The sequence below is a fragment of the Ambystoma mexicanum genome, chromosome 1p, assembly GCF_040938575.1.
Source record: "Ambystoma mexicanum isolate Mex_15411 chromosome 1p, UKY_AmexF1_1, whole genome shotgun sequence".
Taxonomy (NCBI): Eukaryota; Metazoa; Chordata; class Amphibia; order Caudata; family Ambystomatidae; genus Ambystoma; species Ambystoma mexicanum.
Genome location: NC_090921.1, coordinates 1,482,321,815 through 1,482,335,146, shown reverse-complemented (window position 1 = coordinate 1,482,335,146; position 13,332 = coordinate 1,482,321,815). Strand labels below are relative to the sequence as shown.

At 47.8% G+C, this 13,332-nt stretch overlaps 1 protein-coding gene across 10 annotated transcripts in view; it reads right to left on the bottom strand.

Annotated features, from left to right (window-relative positions):
* Positions 1-13,332, bottom strand: part of MEF2D (myocyte enhancer factor 2D) — a 1,898,135-nt gene that overhangs the window by 575,777 nt on the left and 1,309,026 nt on the right. The window lies entirely within an intron of this gene.

The following is a 13,332-nucleotide window of genomic DNA, read 5'->3' as shown; positions in this document are numbered from 1 at the left end:
GGAGAGTGATGCGTCTGTTGTAACGATCCCTTGTACTGCTGGGTTGTGGAAGGGTTTTCCCTTTAACAGATTTTCCTTTGTCTACCAGCGTAAGTTTTCTACTAGAGTTGGCAAAACACCCACTAGATCGTCCCATTGAGGCTATTGTTTCGCCAACCACTCCTGCATGGGACGCATGTGCAAACGTGCGTGTGGGACCAGGTAAATGCACAATGCCATCATGCCTAGTAAACGCATTGCTTTGTGTACCCTTATCTGGCGACCGGCTTGATACAGAGCTATCTGCCGTAGCATGTTGTAAACTCTTTCAATTGATGGAAAGACTAACCCTGCTTCTGTGTTTAAGACAGCTTCTAGGAACTGTTTTGTTGTGCTTGGCACAAGGCTCGATTCTTTCTCGTTTATTGAGAAACCCAATTGGAAGAGAAGGTTTATGGTTCTTTGCGTGTTTTGTTTGCAAAGCTGGGGTGATTCCCCTGTAATCAGCTAGTTGTCCAGGTAGGAGTACACTGGGGTTGTCTCCCTGTCCAGGTGCGCTGCCACCAGTGCCTTGGAGCAGATGCTATTCCGAAGGACAGCACCCTGAATTGGTAGTGCTGGTTTGTATCTTGAAACGCAAGAGTTTTCTGTGTGCTGGGAACATTGAAATATGAAAATAGGCATCTTTCATATCCAGTGTTGCCATGTAGGCCCCCCGTTTTAGCAGAGCGATTACTTCCTGTAGCGTTGTCATGCAGAATTTTAGTGGCTTTACATAAGTGTTTACAATGAGTGCATAGTTAGATCTTTGATTTGGCATAAGGAAGTAAGTTGAGTAAATACCCTTGTTTACCTTGTTTGCTGGTACGATCTCTATGGCTTCTGAGTAGTAGCGCTACAACCGCTTCGAGAAGGATGAGTTGTTCTTCCTTTGTTGTTGACCTTTGTCGTGGGGGATGGTTGGACGGCCGTTTGGATTATCTCCACGCAATAACCTCCACCACGGTCGATAGCACCCACTTGTCTATGGTGATTCCCTCCAATGCGTGGGTGAAGTGTGAAATACACCCTCCTACTGGAGAGACATGGGAGGGGACTTGGAGCGGTTTGTCATTGTTTTGGAGTTGTAGCTCCACCTCTGGATGTGGAGGACCTCTCCCTGCCACGAGATCAGCGCGGGCCTCTTTGGAATCCCTGCGACACTTGTCCCTGTTTATAGAGCCCCGTCCATAACCCGAACCTCTTTGTGAGTTCTGACCACGAAACTGATGAAAATTGTTTCCGCCTCTCTGGTCTGGTGGTTGGTTTGCTAGCTGGCTTAGAGCTTTTAAGATATCATACTCCTCCTTAGCAGATTTTAATGCATCTTCCACGGCTTTCCCCAAATAAGACGTTGGGTTCCACCAGCATATTAAGGAGTGTTGCCTGTGTTTCATGTTTGAAGCCAGACTGGCACAGCCATGTGTGGCGTTTGATGATGGTACCTTTGGCAATGATCCAGCCTGCATTGTCTGCGGCATCTAGGTTGTTTTTTAAGATGCAGTTCGATACTGCCTTGCTATCTGCTGCTACTATGGCCAGTTGCAATTTGAGAGGTTCTGGAGCAGAATCTATTAATGTAGTCACCTCATTCCACTTGCGGCAGTTGTAGCTTGCCAGTAGTGTAGAGTTATTCGCAATCCTTGTTTGGAAGGCTGCTGAAGTGGCCACCTTTCTCCCCATAGTGTAGAGTTTTTGACTCTCCTTATCGGGGGCGGGGGGTGCCTCTCATGAGGCGAACGGTGTTCCAGCCTTCTTTCTAGTTGTAGTTACAAGCAAGTTCGGTTTTAGCTGGCTCCTGCTGTAAAGTGGGCCAGAGGCAAAATAGGAAGGCTGATCGGGCGTGTCTTTTTAGCTGGGTGCTTGGAGGTGGAAGCCTTGGTTGTTGGTGGTATGGTCTGGAAATGTTGGTATGCCTGTGGTTTCTTCTCAAGAAGTTACCCATAAAAGTTATCCTTGTTATAACCCTGTCTATATCTTCGGCAGTCCATGTGGCTGAACTTGGAATGACTCCAGGCTACACTGAGGAGTAATGGATTGTCCTTGGGTTGTAGGCTGGCCCTGAGGTGTAGACTGCCCCTTGTTTTTTAAGGCTCCTGCTAAGGTCCTTCCTCCTGGGGAACAGTGTTTTTCCCTGTGAGTTGTGGTAGCCTTGTCCTTGCTAGACTTCTCCTTGTGAAAGTGACTTTTGGAGGAGTGCTTTTTTGATTTAAGCAGGCTTTCAAGGACATGCTTTTGCACCAAGTGGGCTAATCTAGGGCTCTTGGTGCTTACGGGTGTTTTCGACATGGTGTGTCAACTTTCGGTGGTGGGGCGGACTGAAGCCTCATCTTCCGACGTTCGGACACAGCATCTGGTTTGACTTGCGATTTACGGGACCTGTCGTGAGGCTATCGGGACCGCGAGTGCTCAGAGGACAGGGATTTGGTGGATCTCCCCCTTGACGCCATGTGTGGGCATTTGGTCGACAATGGCGTCAATTCCTTGCCCTTTGCTATGTGCTGGGGGTAGTGTGAATGCTTCTGCCGCCGGGTGTCGTCCCCATAACAAAGCCGCTGGCCTGTCTCTTGGGGTCAGGGGCTTGCACCTTGGAACGTAACGGTTCCCCATCGCCTTTGCGGTCTGAAAAGACTGCAATGCAGCCATCACTGGAGGCTCCTTCCACTTCCATGGCGGCCTCTGCCTGCATGGCGCGATGGGCCCAGTGCTCTGTCATCCGGTCCCAAAGTGTATTTGGCTTGAAGAGCTTGCAGGCTCGACAAGGCCCCTCGTCGTGATCCTGTGCTAGGCACAAATTGCACACCCAGTGCTTGTCTACCCAGGGTAATTTTTTATTACAACTGGGGCAGAACTTAAATGGGGTGTTCTCCATATTTAAGAGAAATGGCAGCCAGGCGAGAAAAGAGTGTAAGGGGCAAAATGCATTCTCCAGTGTCCACCCCCCACTCTCCCTACTGTTAGGGCCGATGCCCGGTGCAGCCTTGTAAGGCCGAAAGGGTCAGTCGAGTCTGGGACTTTCAACAGTCGTCCTTTCCACTGCCCTCGAAGATGTAGTCGAAGTTGGTTTTGAGAAAGGACAGAAGGAGTATCTAACTTTAATTGTTCAATATTAAATGGCGTCAGCTGAAATGAACTCCGTGATTAAGCGTCCGTCACAATGGCAGAATTGTTTTTTCTGAGGGACCTCGACGCATGAAGGACCATGGGTACAGTGGACATCACACTAGGGATAGTATTACTGGCACGCCCTGTCGACATCCCTTTTCGAGTTTCGAAAAAAACAAAAACTAATACTCCGCAGCTTCCACTAGATGTCGGCCTATGCATAGCATGCAATCTAAGCAGATTCCATAAGCCTCCGAAAAATACTAATATATATATATATATATAGTTATTACATGGCTGTTTCCATAGGAAGAGCACTTTTTGGGCGGCTTATAACTCGGCTCCCCCTGGACAAATCCTCGCCAAACCTTGTAATAAAAGTATATGGGCCACTCTGAATTTTTTTGCAAAGTTTGGTGATGTTTGGTGCAGGGGGGGAAAAGTTAGATTTATTTATTTCATTTATTTGCATTTGTATAGCGCACTTGCAGCCCAAGGGCATCGAGGCGCTGAATAGGGGGGTCCCAAAACGTCTTTTTTTCCCATATACTGAATGGGGAAAATGTTTGTGCACGTCTACAGTCCAAACGGTTTTTCGCCAAATTTGCGGCAGGAGCTTGGCCCCGAAAGCGTGCTTTTGTAAATTTGGTGCCAATCCGTCCAGTACTTTTCTTTAAAACGACCAAAAAGTACCTCTGAAAAAATGAGTGATATCCATGTCCGCTCTGCGGACACACTTCCCTGTTCGCTCCGCGGACAAGGTACCGATTGGCTAAATCGGTAGCGTCATGTTCGTGGACATGTGGCGCATTCACTGATTGGGTGTTGAACGGCGTGAAGTGCGTCAGATTCTGTCGCTGCGCCCGTCATGTTTTAATCGTGTTTTGGTGTAAACAGACATCACCGGTAACACATATAAAACAACACAACAATGCACTTGTTAAACTTATGAAATATTGTATTGGAAGGTGAGGGTTAATGAGGCTGGGATGGGATGTGGAGCAGGAAGGCAAAAAGTGGTGTTTTCTTGTCATCTAAGTCATACGGTAAATAGCGTCGTAGAGTTTGAAATCTGAGGCAGCCACCTGCACTGTTTGATGGAAAGAGCGGGCTTGCAAGTGTATGGGAGTACCACTTCTCATGAATGCGTTGAGACATGTTCTTGAAAAGTCAGAATGTATTTGCATTCTGAGCGAAGGTCACTTGCTTTGCTTTTGTGGTTGCGAGCTCAGTAGGCCCACGCATCTGACTAAAGCCATAAGGGTCAATTGTTTTTGGACCTTGAGCGAAAGGGAACATTTCTGTAAGAATGCATAGAGTGCAAGTTTGGGAAAAATACCATTTGATAAGGTTGTGTATTCAAAACGTTTGTAAAACACATGTAATATCAGTTGAAGAAGGTTCTTTGCTGCAAGTACCTCGCTGTCTGGGTTATAACGAAGACAATGGAGACGGTAAATATTGTGCAAGTTTACTTTTGACGACTCGACACCGGAACAAGTTTTAATTTGTTATTACCAGAACAGTAATTTTGGGGGGCGTGGCTTGGGCAGCCATGGAGTAGGACGTGCTTCCTGAGCAGCTCCAGAGGATCCGAATTATGATGATCCGTGAAAACTACCTACAAAAACACACTACTGGTTCCAGGATTGACTATACATGCATGGGAACGTGTGTTCTGCTCACTGTATAAAGACCGAGTGAATCGTGTGTGGAATTCTGGAGGAATTGCTTGGCGAACGACGGCGGCTGCTCGGTCCATTGTCACACAAGATGGCCGACAACAAAGGAAACGAACTGAAGCACCCAGAGCGGCAGAATAGACACGGCAGCAGCGGGGAAAGAATGACGATGGCGAGGTGGAGACTGAGCGAAGCCCCTGCGGCGGTAAGCCTTGTGTCACGTTGGCTTGCGTGCTGACCCGGAATGCAAGAGCCTGGGGGCAGCGGTGGTGCGAACAGATAGGCTGCGCCACGATAGACATATGAAGCGCTCGCTCGGCATCGATGAGCAGAAAGCCGCAGTGAGAGGCAGCCAACGGTGCGACTGCTTGAAGAGTACTACAATAGCTGATAAGGGTGGAAAAGACAGTTGGAGAGGCACACGGACGCTGAATCGAGACAGTGAGGCCCAACGGAGGCCGCAGAATGTCGGCGCGAGGGGCTGTGAGCAAGAACAAGAATAAGCAATCCTCAATGGATATTTTTGCCAAAACGCAACATTCTTCTGCGGCCATCGCGCCCAAAAGCTCAATGGCACCAGCGGAGAGCACCACAGAGCTGAAAGACTCTTGGGGAGTTGCGATGTCAGACCTGCGCACTTCCCTGGAGGCTAAAATAGACACAGTGGGCATAGAAGTCTCCCTGCTGAGGCAAGATGTCAGGGGACTGGCGGAATGAAGAAGCAGCCTGGAAGGTGCGGTGAAAACCAACACAGACACCAGCACTAACAACGCAAAGGAGATCCATGTACTCAAACAACAGGTAGCTAACTTGGAGTCTCGAGCGGAGGAAGCAGAAGGGAGAGCGAGGAGGAACAATATTCGCGTGGTGGGCTTGCCGGACGGCGAGGAGGGACAGGACCCGACAGACTACGTTGAAAACCTACTCCTACAAGGAATTGGGGCTGGCAAACTCTCGCAGGGATTCGCAGTGGAGCGTGCACATAGAGCCCTTATGAGGAAGCCGAGACCAGGGGGCCCCTCCCCGGGCGATAATCGCCAAAATATTGAACTACAAAGACTGCGAGAAAATACTGGAGTACTTCCGAAAAGGTGGAACAATCGAAAGGGCCTCAAGCACCATCACGGCATATCCAGACTACACTATGTTGGTCCAGAGGCAACGGTACAGCTATGTGGCAATCAAAAGAAGGCTGCGCGCGGCTGGGATAAAATATATGCTTCTGTACCCCGCGAAATTGAAGTTGGTGCACAAGAGCAAAATGTATTTTTTTTGACACTCCGGAAGAAGCAATGACGTGGCTGGATCTGCAGGGCTGCCTGGAACGAGACACGGAAGAGACCCAAGAGGGACACGATAAGTGACTGGGATACGGTATGCATACTGTTAAGGCGTCGAGTGAGCACCCCAGGGGTGCCTAGATGAAGATTAAGAACAATGGGTGCGGCTGTAGGAGGCTGATATTCTGACAAAATACAGCTGATTGTAACAGACTTGAAGGACTGGAATATAGTAGGGTGTACATATATGAAAATTGTATAGCAATGTGTAGTTAACCCGAAGCGACATAGGAGCGGCAGGGCGAAAGCACTCTACCCCCCCTGAATTATAGTTGTAATAGTAGTAGGTTGGCCACTAGGGCGGCCTCACCCTGCAGAGCTTCGAGTACAGGCGAGAGCCAGAAAGAGCTAGATACGGGGGAGCCTGAGATCCAGGGATGGAGCTGGGCAACAGTTGGGGGGTGTGATGTTGGGGAAGGGACGGGAGGCAGGGGGAACGGGAAGTTTGGTGTGTTTTTGGTTAAAGGGAATTTAGAATGGGATGCGAGCCTATACAGATTGGATTGGAATTCAAAGTGAGACTGCACCTGGGGGAGGAGGAACGGAACTGGTACAGGCCATGGGGGACCTTAAGATACTTAAATGGAACTTGCAGGGGCTCAACAGCTACTTAAAAAGAAACAAAGTTATGTTGTACCTGCGAAGGCAGAAAATAGATATTGCATTGCTGCAGGAAACCCACCTTACACGAGAGAGGATGGACACGATCGCTGGGAAGTGGAAAGGAGTGTTGGTGGGCTCATCGTACTCTGCTTATGCAAGAGGAGTGCTTATTTGGGTGGCGCCACATGTCCCTTTTCAGCGACTGCAAGTGGTGGCTGAGACAGACGGGAGGATGGTTATGCTGAGGGGACTGGTGGAGAACAGGGAGATGAGCATTGTTAACACGTATGCCCCGAACCAGAACACAGCGGCGTACATTAGAACATTGAGTGCGAATTTGAGCGTATGCGTAGGAAGCGCGATGATCTGGGGAGGGGACTTCAACTGCGTATTGAACCCGAGGGTGGATAGATCGGATGGGAAGATGGATAGACCGGCCCCTGCAGCCAGGGCGTTACAGACATTGCTGGATGACTTTGGTTTGGAGGATGCATGGAGAGTGAGGCACCCCCAGGAAAGGCAATATTCACATTATTCTGCCCCACAGCAGTTATCAACGAGGTTGGATTATGTCTTCACATCACCCGAAATGATAGCGGAGATCGCACAAATAGAGTACAAGGCCAGGGTCCTTTCGGACCACTCGCCCTCGATTCTCGCATGGCAATACTGCCCCCCCCAGAGCGAGGATCCCGACATGGCGCCTACGAGCGGAAGCGTTGCGAGACCCCTTTTTTAGGGAGGACTTGAGGGAGGAGATTGTAAATTATTTTGAAACAAATACTGGGAGCGTGGATTCCGCGGGAACACTATGGGAGGCCTTTAAAGTTGTCATGAGGGGGTAGCCATAGCGAAATTCAAGGGCCTACAATGTGGGGTTTTAGCTGAACTGCAGGAGACAGAAGAAAAATTAGAAGAGGCCTTAAGGGGCGGAGACGATACAGCAGAGAAGCTAGAATTGACACTTAGGCTACAGCAAAAATGTGCAGAATATTGGGAGAGATTGTGTAACCTTAATTATAAAAAATACGTAGAGAGACAGCATGCGGGAGGTGATAAACCGGGGAGACTTTTGGCGTGGTTATATAAGAGTGAGACCCCCAGAGTGACAATCAGGACTATAGAATGAGAAGACGGTAGCGTAGAGGACACCCAGGAGGGAGTTAATCAAGCGTTTGTGGATTATTATAAGGTATTATATGGAGATGACGGGGAAAGTAGTCGCGCTATGATGGAAGAAACGCTTGAGGACATGGGGTTGCCCAAGATAAGCGAGGAGGAGAAAGAGGAACTAGACACCCCGATCACCTTGGAAGAATTAGGGGAGGTGGTGAGGCAGCTGCCTACTAGTAAAACCCCAGGGACAGATGGACTCCCAAGTGAGTTTTACAAAGTATACATGGAAGAGGTCCTCCCCCCACTGTTAGAGAGATGTTAAACGAAGCGTTCGAGACGGGACGCTTACCGAAGTCACTGAGAGAGGCCGTCATAATACCGCTCCCCAAACCTAACAAACCTGGGCACAGCTGTTGTTCCTATAGACCCATGTCAAGGCTGAATCAAGACGGCAAGATATTAACTGCTGTCTTAGCAAATAGACTGAAGAAGGTTATTGGCAAATTAATACACCCGGATCAAACGGGCTATGTCCCTAATAGAAACATTACCAATAATCATAGGCGACTCCAGAGAATCATTCAGTTTGGCAGAGAAAGAGATGAGGAAATGGCAATTGTGTCTTTGGATGCAATCAAGGCCTTTGACTCCGTTAAATGGCCATGGCTGCTTGCGGCCCTGAAGCACTACGGGTTAGGGCCTGGATATGTAAGGTGGGCGAAAATTTTATATAGCGAACCGCTGGCTAGAGTTAGGACAGGATCTGTGATATCGGAAAGGTGGCAGCTCAGCAGGGGTACTAGACAGGGATGCCCGTGGTCTCCAGTGCTCTACATATTGGCCCTGGAACCTCTAGCAATATATCTGAGGCAGCAATATGACACCATAGGCATCGAGGTGAAAGGGGAGCGGCATCTGATCTCCCAGATGACATGCTGCTGTACTTGCGATTCCCAGAAGAAAATCTCCAGTACATCCTAGAAGTGCTGGAGAGATACGCTATGCTGTCTGGTATAGCAGTGAACCCCAAGATGTCCAGCATGTTTCCATTAGGGGGGTACATGGGGATTCCAGCGGAGCGGCTACCTGTATTGCAAGTGCCGTGGGCGGTTAGCACATTTCGGTACCTGGGGATAGATATATACCACACAGTGGAGGAAGAGCATAGGTGCAATACAGAAGTAGCCACTAAAGAAATTGAGAAGTGCATGCAATTTTGGGCAAAGCTGCCCTTGGCGATGATGGGGCGGGGAGCAATGCTAAAGATGGTGGTCTTGCCAAGGCTCCTACACTACTTTGGGAACATACCGTACCTGATTCCTAAGAAGTTCTTCACCAAATTGAACAGCATGTGTAGGGACTTTTTGTGGCATGGCACGCGAAATAGAGTGGCGTTATGGAAGCTACAGAAGGGAGGGATAAAGCTGCCCAACTATGAGGCGTACGATGTGGCAAGCCAGTTACAGTATGGTGCCAAATGGCTCTCTGACGAAGAGACCTCGGAATTTAGGCTGTTTGGGCGTGATTGTGCACCTTTTTATTTTAAAGAGATGATGTGGGTACCCAGGGCGGAAATGGTGGGGCGCCCTAAAATGATGCTACTGGGGTGGAAGGTGTGCCGCAGGGCATGTCAAATGATGGAGAACCCGTCCCCATGCTCACCGCAGATACCACTGGTTGCATCGACGGGGGCAGACGCGCAGCTACGAATGATACTCAGGAACCACTGGGAACCGGCTGGTGTGGCAACAATGGGTGATATTTGGCGGGAGGGCTCTAGTATTACTTTTGAGGGGCTGCGGGAAGAAACTGGGTTGCACGAGGGCCAGTATATTACGTATCATAGAGTGGTAAAGAGGATTAAGAGAACATGGCCTGAAACTGTGTTGGAGGAAGAATCAGATGCCACCAAAGACGTAATATATGACATAGCTGAGGGGGGTCATGAGATTTCCAGATTGTATGAAATGCTGATGTTTAAAGTGGGGAAGGAGGTCACGCAGTTGAGACTAGACTGGGAAATGTAGGTTGGAGCCCCGATGGGAGACGGGATGTGGGAACGGGTGCAGGGGTATCATAAGAAGGTGTCTAGAAACGCGACGCTGAAACAGATTCAGCTGTACATAACGCATAGGGCATATATGACGCCTTGGAGGATATCGAGGTTTGAAAATGCAGGACGGCAGGCATGCCCCAAGTGTGATGAGGAGAACGCGGGCATGGTGCATATGTTCTGGTCATGCCCGATCATAGAGTGTTTCTGGAGGGGAGTGAAAGGGAAACTGGAAGAAAAAGGGGTCAAGATTGTAGTGGGTACAGTGTGGGCCTGTCTGCTGGGGGGGTTCCCCAGACCACAGAAGCTCAGGCACGTGAGTAAGCTGAGGAATCTGGCTTATGTGCTTGCAAAGAGAAGGATTGCCATGGGATGGAAGTCATGCCATGTGCCAAAGGTAGAGGTGTGGTGGAGAGATTTGCAAAAATGGGCGGAAGCCGAAACCATGGCATGGCAAGAAGCGAGTAGCACAGGGGGTGGTGGGGGGGGGGAGACTGAGTCCCTGAAGGCCTGGAAATAACTGATAGCCGAACTGTTTGGGTCATCAGATGACCCGGCGGAGCCTGTAGAAGAGGAGACCGAACCACAGGATGCGGAAACTGAAGGTTTAATGCAACAGACTCGTAGAGGGGGGTGGGATAAGGGAAGTAGTGGTTAAAAGTTAAGAAAGTGTAATGAAACTGTTGGGACATGCACTGTTTGGTTGTTTTTATAATTCAATAAAATGGTTTAAAAAAATAAATAAAAAAAACACCGTAATTTTGGCATTATAACTGAGTTAGTATCTTTCTGTGTAGCTCTAAAAAATGTTTTAATGTTATGGAGAATGCAGATTCTCACCGTTTGTAGGCTGCTGTCATCAATGACATTTGTGATGTCATGTTTGATGTCCTGGGTGTTAGTCTTAGCAGTGCACGGTGGTGGTGCGAGTTATGGTTGCTTAGGTTACCATAACTGGCTAATTTCAAGGGTTTTTCAATTTTACGTTGAACCATAACGTCCCGGTAAAGTTAATTTTCCAACGTGAACATAGCATCCTAGAAGATATTTTAATTAATGTCTCCCTTATGCACATAACTTGATTTTCATTCTTAATATCAAATTTCATGTGCATATTAATCATTGTGGGATTTAACCAGAGATCGAAACCTTCTAGGGTATGTAAGGAATTTCTATTATCGGTAAACCAAGGCGATGATAAACTGCCCTCTTGGCCAAGGTAAACGCATCCTATATTTTCCCACTTCTGGTACAGTCCACAGTTGTACCCAATATAGAGGCCCAAGTGCCACCATTTGGCCAAGGTATGGTTGGCCAAGTTTCTCATGTATTTGGATTGTTGACGTACTTTTGGGGAATCCCAGGATTTTCATTAAACTGTTTTCGGCAACACTAAAATGTGTGCAGTTGCTAAGACCTCATATCTCTGCCCGTAAAGGGCAGCTTGTCTGGTTTGAGAGTGATCTGCTTCTAGATCTGGTCTCACAGCTCTGTTGCCATGATTTATGATAAAGATAGCTATTGCCCCGGAATACCTTAAAAAGCAAACTCCCCTTTTTCCAGTTGGCGATACCACTTCCCGATGCAAGTAAATCTCACACCAAAGTAAATGAACATATTCACTTGCTCGATTTTATGATCATCTAGTATCAGATCATGGGTACTCTACCGAATTCAAGTAATTCTGTGAGACTAGGGGGGTAGGTCCGCTAAGCAAAACCGTGCCGAGGGGTTAGAAACAAATGAGATTTCACTGGGAGCGACTCCCTGTTAGGGGATAGGGACACTAAGTGCCCGATTCATTGAAGTGTTTTATAATGGTGCAATCTCATTGAAAGATGCTCTGTGAATCATGCCCCAAGCCTCTTAAGATTGTAAGATCTCTCTAAACCCAATGTCCCCAATGTTCTCAGCATAAATGCGAATAGAGGATAATGTTGACCTCATGGGGCCATTGCCCATGCTTGGTGTGTTGCTGACCTCTTCCTGGAAGACGAAGTCCCAAGACCAATGAGACAGTTTCATTGCAGGAATCAGCCCCTTACCTGGAGAGAGGAGCTGATGTGAATGCAATCAGCTGGGGAAAAGACGTGGACGAGAGACAGAGATCTGAGCCAACCAAATAAAGCTATTTGGAGAACACAAATAACTCATCAAAGAAGTCAATCAGAGCCGATGGGTCCACAGGAGAGCAACAGAGACAACCCCAAACAAGAAAGTGAACTAATTTGAGGGGTAGAGCCAAAGAGGAACTATCCTTCAACACTACAAAGCCTAGGGAAAAAGGGAGGGGGGAGGAAGTGCACTTGTAAAGGTCTTCCAGTGAATGTGGAAGGGCCCAGAGACTCGCCCTTTTCACTTGAACTAAACATGCCTATAACTTTTAAGATCTGTTGAGACTGAGGTCTGTGGACACCTTGTGAAGTGTCCACAGACAGATTTCATTTATTTTGAGGATTATAAAGACTGAAGGGAAACCAGACCAGAGAAAACCAAGAGGAGTAATCCCACTTTATACAAGAACTTTATTGGGAGGGGGTCAAGCACCACCCAGAGCAAGCCAAACCAGAGTATTCACCTGTACTAATTTTGTTTTCCTTTTATTAGAGGTATGCATATTCTTTTTTCCTGTAAACACCATAGATACTGTTTTTTCATAATATAGTTCCAGGCCTTTATCTTGGAAGAACCTTCTGAATAAATGGAGCTGCTTTCTAAGGCCTAACTATGTTAGGGATATCAGTATTGCATAATCTGCAATACGCAGGAGTGGGCATTTCTCTTGAGCAAGTGTACAGGCATTGGTATGCACTATCAACAGTTTATCAACTACGCAAAAAATTTTAAGTAGAAAAAATGATGGTGTGTGCATACAACCATGGCATACTCCTTTTAGGACTTTAAAGGGTACTGTAATTTCCCCACCCAAGCCCCATCCAACTACTGCCTCATTGTTATTGTACAGCATTAGTACAGCTGGCAATAAATCGTGGGGGCATTCCTGTTCGTATAAGCGTTCCATTTCAAAGGCTTTATGAAGTCTTTTGACAATTACCCTGACTTTTTGGCTGCAGACGCTGTTCCTTCTCTACCACTATTCAAACTATTGAGGATACTTGGCTCCACCCACATCATCTGATAGCAGCATAAAGGCTGTGGAACACGCACCTTGTGCGTGGACGCTTTGGGAAGCGCCATTGACAAGTGCCTTGCCTGTTCGGCTGCAGGGCTGCTGGGTAAGAAAGGTTTCCCGCTATTCTGCGTAAGAAAGGTAAATCACATTCCATCTCAGGACTTGGTGTGACTATTACCCGGCTGTGATCCCTTGACCCTACGAGCTTTGTTCTGATTTGCTCGTAGCAAAATAAATCAGTGCAACTACATCCATGATAGAAATCCGCAGCTGCTCTTCTCC